The sequence below is a fragment of the Pholcus phalangioides genome, unplaced genomic scaffold (assembly GCF_987345545.1).
Source record: "Pholcus phalangioides strain wild (caught in Gottingen) unplaced genomic scaffold, Ppha-v1.0 ptg000015l_1, whole genome shotgun sequence".
NCBI lineage: Eukaryota > Metazoa > Arthropoda > Arachnida > Araneae > Pholcidae > Pholcus > Pholcus phalangioides.
This window is the reverse complement of record NW_028301608.1, coordinates 66,381,459-66,388,861: the sequence shown is the minus strand read 5'-3', so window position 1 is coordinate 66,388,861 and position 7,403 is coordinate 66,381,459. Positions and strand designations below refer to the sequence as shown.

The window sequence follows — 7,403 nt, the reverse complement described above, 5'->3', positions numbered from 1 at the left end:
AAGCGTCTGTATATTAGTTTTTATTTCTGTCTTAGCCGTCAGGGGTGCCCGAGTATAATTTCTCTCATTTATTTTTTTTTCTGGTCCACAAATTATTTTTCCTATTCATGGTATTTAGTTTTGCGGGTCTACAAATTATTTCTCCTGTTTACAGTACTTAGTTTTTACCGGTACGCAAGTTATTTGCTCTATTTATTTATTTTTTGACTGTCCTCAAATCATTTCTCCCATTCATTAATTTTAGAATACTTCTTCCGTATACTTATTAAAATATCTTTCCCATTTATTTATTTACCAAAAACACACACACACATTTCTCCCATTCATTTATTAAAATATTTCTCTCAATAATTTATTTTTTGCCTTGCTCTCAAATAAGTTCTCCATTTATCGATTAAAATATTTTCCCCATTCATTTATTAAAATATATTTCTCTCCCATTCATTTATTCAGTATACGAACCGGTGAAAAGCCAAAGGGTTCTTACAAAGCCCTTCGGCCTTTAAATATAATAAAATATTTTCCCATTTATTTATTTTTTTTGCAGGTCTAGAAATTATTTTTCCTATTCTGCCGATACGACATAATTGTTCAACTACTTTCACCGGATCGTAGTTGTATAAAAAGGTTGGAAAATATTGTTTTAAGATATATAAGCTACTCGCAATCTGTGTGTAGCTATTGGTACTTGCGTAACTTACGAAAATTCCAACAGCCGTCATTTTTGAAGATTTGTTAATATTTCTAGTGCTATGAGGTTTCTTCATTTTCAGTCTGCAAATCTCACAAAATATAAATTTTTTTAAAAAATCGCTTCCATGACCAATCAAGAAGATTTTTTATGTAAAGTAATGGATATAATTTGAAGGAAAATTTTGGTAATTTCTCATCGTTATCTCAATGTATTTTGTATGTGCGCAAGCGTATCTGCGTGGCAGTATCAAGGAAAAATGAATCAGCGTTTGACACAGACAAATCACATGTTTGTAGCGATTAATAATAGTTGAGGTTACTTTTTTTTCGATGAGCTGGACCAGTAATCCTTTTTTCTGATGAAATTTCCCGGTCACAAAATTGTTTTCTTCGATGGTCTTCGGCAATAAAAAGAAAAAGTAAGAGGAAAGCCGTCTGTGTTAAAGGGAGACAAAAGTGTCCATCGTGTAACTGAGATAGGATAGAAAGAGGAACCTTTCTCGAGTCCTTTTCTGGACTTTTCAAGATAAGAAAACTTAAGCTTCAGAGAGCGATAGTTTTCACTCTTTGGTCTTCTGATCTCAAATAAGAATTTTTTTTGTGATACGAGAACTTTTAGCCTGAAGGGCTGCTTTTATAGAGTGTGTCTTGGGAAATCTTCTTCACTTTGGGAGCCACGTCGATCTATTCAGTTTGATACAACCCCCCCCCCCTTCTTTCTTCTATGTTTTAAAACTTTATAAGATCTTCCATCTTATTTTTTTCTTTCTGTTCTCGAAGTAAAGATATAGTTCCATTTAGTGAGGGAAAAGAAAGTTTCTTTGCTCATCCTTGTCCAGTAAATAGATATAAAGAATTAAATCCAACCGCAAAACGACGTTCCAGTTCGATGACAAATTCTATATTATTATTTTCTTTGAGAAATGTAAGGTTATACTCGAATATACATTCACGTCCTACATACAATTTTTGCTAATGTACAGGGTGTCCTATAAATTCACCAATAGAAAAGTCCCGAAAATTCGCAAAAAATAGGAATTGGTATACTTGAATATGGTTTGCTAAAATATTACTCACAAAGAGGGGTTTTTTCTTTTGGTACAGAAAAAGAAAAATTAATACATATATTTTTTTTCGATAGAAGGCACTGCATAAAAGCAAATCACTGGAAACATTCATAACAAAGTCCTATAAAATGAAGGGTGTACGATTAACAGCTCAATTTCTGAAATTTTCTGTTACTGCCGCTTACACATGCGGTTGTTACGGTTTTCATTGTGATGTTGGCATTTGTAGATAAGTAATATTGGTGGAGTTTTTTCCCTCAGCCATGAATCACAGGCTGAAGCTTAACTGACGTTTCAGACAGAATAGATTGAAAAAAGGTTCACACAGGTCAATAATTCTGTGATCTGCTCTCGTGCAGCACCCTCTATCGCAAAAATTCGAAGTAAGTTTTTCTCTGTGCCAACCCTCCCCCACATCTTCGTGAGAATAATTTTTCGCAAACTACATAAAATATTAAAAAAAAAGTCTCGCTGCAGAGATCACCCACACCCAATTAGGCCGACAACATTTTATATTCACTCGTAGTATGGGAGACACACGTAAAATAAATAAACTGCCGAGCTGTTTCGTCGACAGCATTTTTACTAGCATTGAGTAACTTCTGTACTCTCTTCCCAGCTTTCTTCGTCACATTATAAATAACTAGAGCCCGGAAGTTTAATCACTAAAAATGCCTAAAATAGGTACTAAAAAAAAATCATTTATAATTTTTTCAAGGAAGAAAAGATAACTAAAAACAAACGTATTAAGGGTCCAAAAACTAGAGCTGAAAAATTGGTTGCACTTAATCCGTCTATTGTTTTAATTATAGTTTATAATGACTGCATTATATTATCCAAGTTAAATTGATTTCAAGTCCAACATAAAATGCTATTAGACCCTCAGGATTAGGCCAATTCAAAGACTACCATTACCAGAAGCGGAGCCAGTAGAGAAAATGATCTGTGAGCTCCTTCGAATTGCGAATAAGTCTCGTTTATTTGTTGTATTGTTTGGAATAATCATTATCATTTCTGTAGTTGAAACATGGCTATCTTGTTCTATTTTTATTTAAAACAAAATTAACATATTACCCCGTGTGCGCGGAGTGGACTCCTTCAAGCGCGGAGCCCTGTGTAGCCGCATCTATCACACACCCCTGAAGGCGACTCTGGTAAATTTAATTGAATACTAAACATTTATGTTTAATAAATAGCCATGGTTGTTTGCAGTGCATTTATAGTGCAAAAAAAAAATTAAAACAATATGTCCCTAGAGCACTGTCTACTTCTACCCTCGCCTTGTGTGATCCATGACGTCAATTCATGACCTCTTGGGACAGCCATCGGTCAGTTATACACATAAAACGCAGTCTAATGCCTGAGATTATGTCTCGCTCAGGCGTGTGAAGAAACAAAAATTTCTAATTTTCCTTTGCTTTTCTAACACGGACTGCGTTCATCTGAAACAATGGCATTCATGTCTAACGCCATCCGGTCAAAGCAAAGTTAATGCATGGCAACACCGATCTCTTGTATTACTTATTTGCGTCTAAATAGGGCTGGAAGAGATTTCTAATAATAATTAATACTGAGAGTGGGAGAATTTTAAAAAGAGCAATTCTTTTGGAGTTCTCAGTGCTCAAAATATCCGAGTTTTACAGATTATGGCCTCTGGAATTCACTAATAGATTTAAAACTATGTTAAAATAGACACATTTATGACACGAAAATTTCAAAAAAGGCATTTTTATTAAAAAAGTTTGAAAATAGGCAAAAAAGGCATTTTGCCTGAACTTCCGGCGTCTATAAATAATTTCTACTGAGTATATTAAAATATAATTTTTTCCCCTCTCTCTCTCTCTTTCTCTCGCTCTTTGTATTTTCTGTTGTAAAAAAGTTGTAATTTGATTGTTAACTTTAACTTGTATATTTTTATATTAATGACTGGGGACAAATAAATCATGTTATGTTATCTTTGCTTCTGAATTTGGAAGACAGGCGGCTGCTTCTGAAACACGTGATAGGCATTCCTGTTTGCTTTTCAAGGAATGCTTTCAAAGGACATTGCTTTTCAAAGAAATGGTTATGTGGTGCGTGTACAGTTTAGTAGTAGTACTAGTAGAATATAGAAGAAACAACCATGAACCTTCCTCCAAAGTGTGGGGACTGACAGGGCCTCTGCCCTTGGGTCCCGGTGCAATTTCCGTCATTTTTTGTTCTTTCATACTATAAACAGACTATACAAGGGCCCGCGAAAAGTCTGGCTTGGGGGCCCGCCAATTTCCCTGCCTAGGAGCCTTGCTCTAAGATATGGGGGCCATGGCCACAACATAAGGTTTAGTGTATGCTTAAGATAGCTGAATTTAAATCAGTGAAGCATGTTAAACGCCGTGTATGAACTAAAACTGAGGGAAATGTGAAGCCTTCCAAATGATTTGAAACCGTATTTCTGCAGCAATTGATTTAATAATACCTCAATTGCTGTTAAGCACTTGGCAAGAGATCGAGCACCGTTCAAACTTTGCAGAGCTTGTAGAGGCGCTCGAAATGAACTCTATTAATTTGCGAATATAAACTTGAAAAGTTGGTCTCTTCTTAATTTATAAGTAATCATGCGTGGTTCTCTCATTATAAGCTATTAATTTGGGTAATACTTATATAAATTTGTGTGTTTAATTCTTCTTTAAAACTAAAAAAGAAGGAAATAAGTTAGGCATTCCTAGAAAAAGAATTAAAATAAATTACCCCGCTATAAAACATTTTACAGAATTATCGCGCATAATTGAATTTTGGACTTGAATCATTGCACGTAAAAAAAGGATTGTCTCATAAATAATGTATCATTTTCTATTTCCAACTAATATAATATCTATTTAAAAAAACAAAAACAAATTGAGGTAATAGAAAATGAAGTATTATATTGGAAGTAATATTTTATGACCCTATATTCTCATTATTGGAACGGTAGAAAAATGAAATTTTGACGAAGGACGACTCTATGCCCATTTAAGAGAGCACCATCATAAAGACTGAGTTTTTGTAGGTTTTCTTCATTGAAAGTAACAACATAATTTCTAAAATGAAATAAAAATTATCACAAGCCATTTATAGACGTTATCTTATTTACGGAATATTCCAACGGATGTCACATAAATCTTATTGATTTGTTATTCGAAAGGTGATGTATTTAAAATATTTAGTAATACATAAAAATTATTATTCATTAATTTTCCATCCGGAAAAGTATCATTAACGTCGGCAAAATTAATTAAACATTGTGACAATTTCGTCGTTATTTCAATTAAATATTAATTAAGAATCAGTTTTTAGTATTTTAATGAATATTATACATCGGCGTTTCTCAACCTGGAACTATAAGCGGCCCTAGGATATTCTCGATGGAAGGAGGCATAGGTGCAAATGAAATGAAAGGGAGGTCATGAGAGGTGGTCGAGTGGGGGGGCCAGAGAGAGCTGTAAAAAAATACTGATACTATGAAGAATTAAAGTTTTCAAGTAAAATATGGCGTGGAAATTTTTCGAATCCAGCAGAACTGTCCATAAAACCGTGTTCATTTTAACAAATGGGCTCATCCAATCATGGGCCGGGGGAGAGGCAGAGGCGTACGTATGAGTGGCCGTAAGGGTTGTTCACCTTGAGGGGGGCTCTGAATAAGATAGGAGGGGAACGCGAGAAAAAAAAATATGGTCCAAAAGTAACCGTGGACCAAAAAAAGTCAAGTAACTCTGATATAAATCATACCTGAAAATTCAAAATGATACAAATATACGTTAAAAATAATACCTCAGACAATTCTTTGTACCATTTAAAAAAAAAAATTGATTTGTACTGAATTAAAAAGTGAGTTGTATTTGTTATAATGCTTTTGTATTTGATGATGATTGTAATTGTAGTAAAAAAATAATGATTGATCCTCTCGCACTGGAAATAATATACAAGGTGGACAAAAAGTCCGCAGAAATGTTAAAAATTCATAAAACCGGAAAATAACCGAAATAAAACACGGTTTGCAGGGTTAGCATGGCTAGGTCACGGGAATTTTTTTGACAGGAAAAATAAATAACTCAAAAATCAGCCGATAGGTGTCGCTGACGTACACAAGTCAATCGAGAAGCTATCCATACTCAGAATAAGACAACCATAAGTATTCCTTATGGGCATTGTATAATATTTTATCATGTGTATATATTGTTTACAATTTTTGTTAATTGCATTTTTAATCGGGTTGCTGTATTTTTGAAATACGGTCAAACCTCGTTAATGAGTCACTCTTGGAAGAGCGAAAATATGACTTAGTAAGCGGAGTGACTCGTTAAACAGAGTAAGCCATATCTTGCCAATTCCTGCCTGAGGACAATTGGGACTTCCAAAAAAGTGTCCGGTAAGCGGAGTGACGTGTTAACCGGGTGACGCACTAACGAGGTTTGACTGTATATGACAGCCATATTTGTTATCGGCATCTTTTTCTCAGTCACCTCGTTGGGCATCTTGCCTGTTGTCGCGGTGTATTTGTATTTGTAAAAGATACGCAAATAACGAACAGAATGCTTCCAAATCGTTTGCTACAGCATCGTTTGTGGTTCGGTGGTCTACGGGTATGATTCTCGCTTAGGGTGCGAGAGGTCCCGGGTTCAAATCCCGGCCGAACCCTGTGTAATTTTTTTGCCGCTGTGGTGGTCGAGTGGTTATAGTGCCGGACTCGTGATGCGAGGATCCGGGTTCGAACCCCACAGTGGTGGTCGGCTGAAGTTGGTTTTCTGTGGTTCCCAACTTCAAGGCGCAAATGCGAGCCGATCTCCCCGTTAAAAAGTCTCGCCACAGAGAGCAACAGTCCTACAACGGTAGATCATTCAACCATAACACTTCACTCATAGAGAGATATAGATGGCTTTTTTTCTCAGCCAGAGATATCAAGGAAACAGTTATTTTCCGGATATTATGCTGAGGTGAGTTCGGAAAGAAAAGTCATCACGTCTCCGCCGGGACTCGAACCCAGGCCCTCTTGCAAACCGGGCAAGCATGCTACCATCTACACCACTGGAGACACATGAATCTGCCTTCCTAATTTCACGCACTGTGTCGTGAGGCGCTGAAGTAGAGGCATTAGTAGCCTCTCTTAACTTCAGGAAATGGCCCCCGGGTGGGACGGTTTAGAGAGATATAGATGGCTTTTTTGACTCTAAACCGTCCCACCCGGGGGCCATTTCCTGAAGTTAAGAGAGGCTACTAATGCCTCTACTTCAGCGCCTCACGACACAGTGCGTGAAATTAGGAAGGCAGATTCATGTGTCTCCAGTGGTGTAGATGGTAGCATGCTTGCCCGGTTTGCAAGAGGGCCTGGGTTCAAGTCCCGGCGGAGACGTGATGACTTTTCTTTCCGAACTCACCTCAGCATAATATCCGGAAAATAACTGTTTCCTTGACTTCACTCATAGTTAGTAAAACTGGGGGCAGATGACAGCACTACACATAACAAGCATTACACAGGAACAAACTTTACGTCAGATTGCACTACACGTACACGCACATTCCCGCATGTACCGATTCGTTGGGGGGTTCCGCGGGGGGGGGGGGAGCATGATGTTCTTAAGTCAGCCACCTCGTTGGGCAATTTGCCTGTTGTGGCGTTGTATTTGTATT

The 7,403-nt window shown here is 36.8% G+C and overlaps 1 non-coding gene across 1 annotated transcript; it reads left to right on the top strand.

Annotated features, from left to right (window-relative positions):
* The first annotated feature begins 6,341 nt into the window (after positions 1 to 6,341).
* TRNAP-AGG (transfer RNA proline (anticodon AGG)) lies at positions 6,342 to 6,413 on the top strand. The gene has a single exon. It is a non-coding gene; the product is annotated as a tRNA-Pro (tRNA).
* Positions 6,414 to 7,403: the final 990 nt, after the last annotated feature.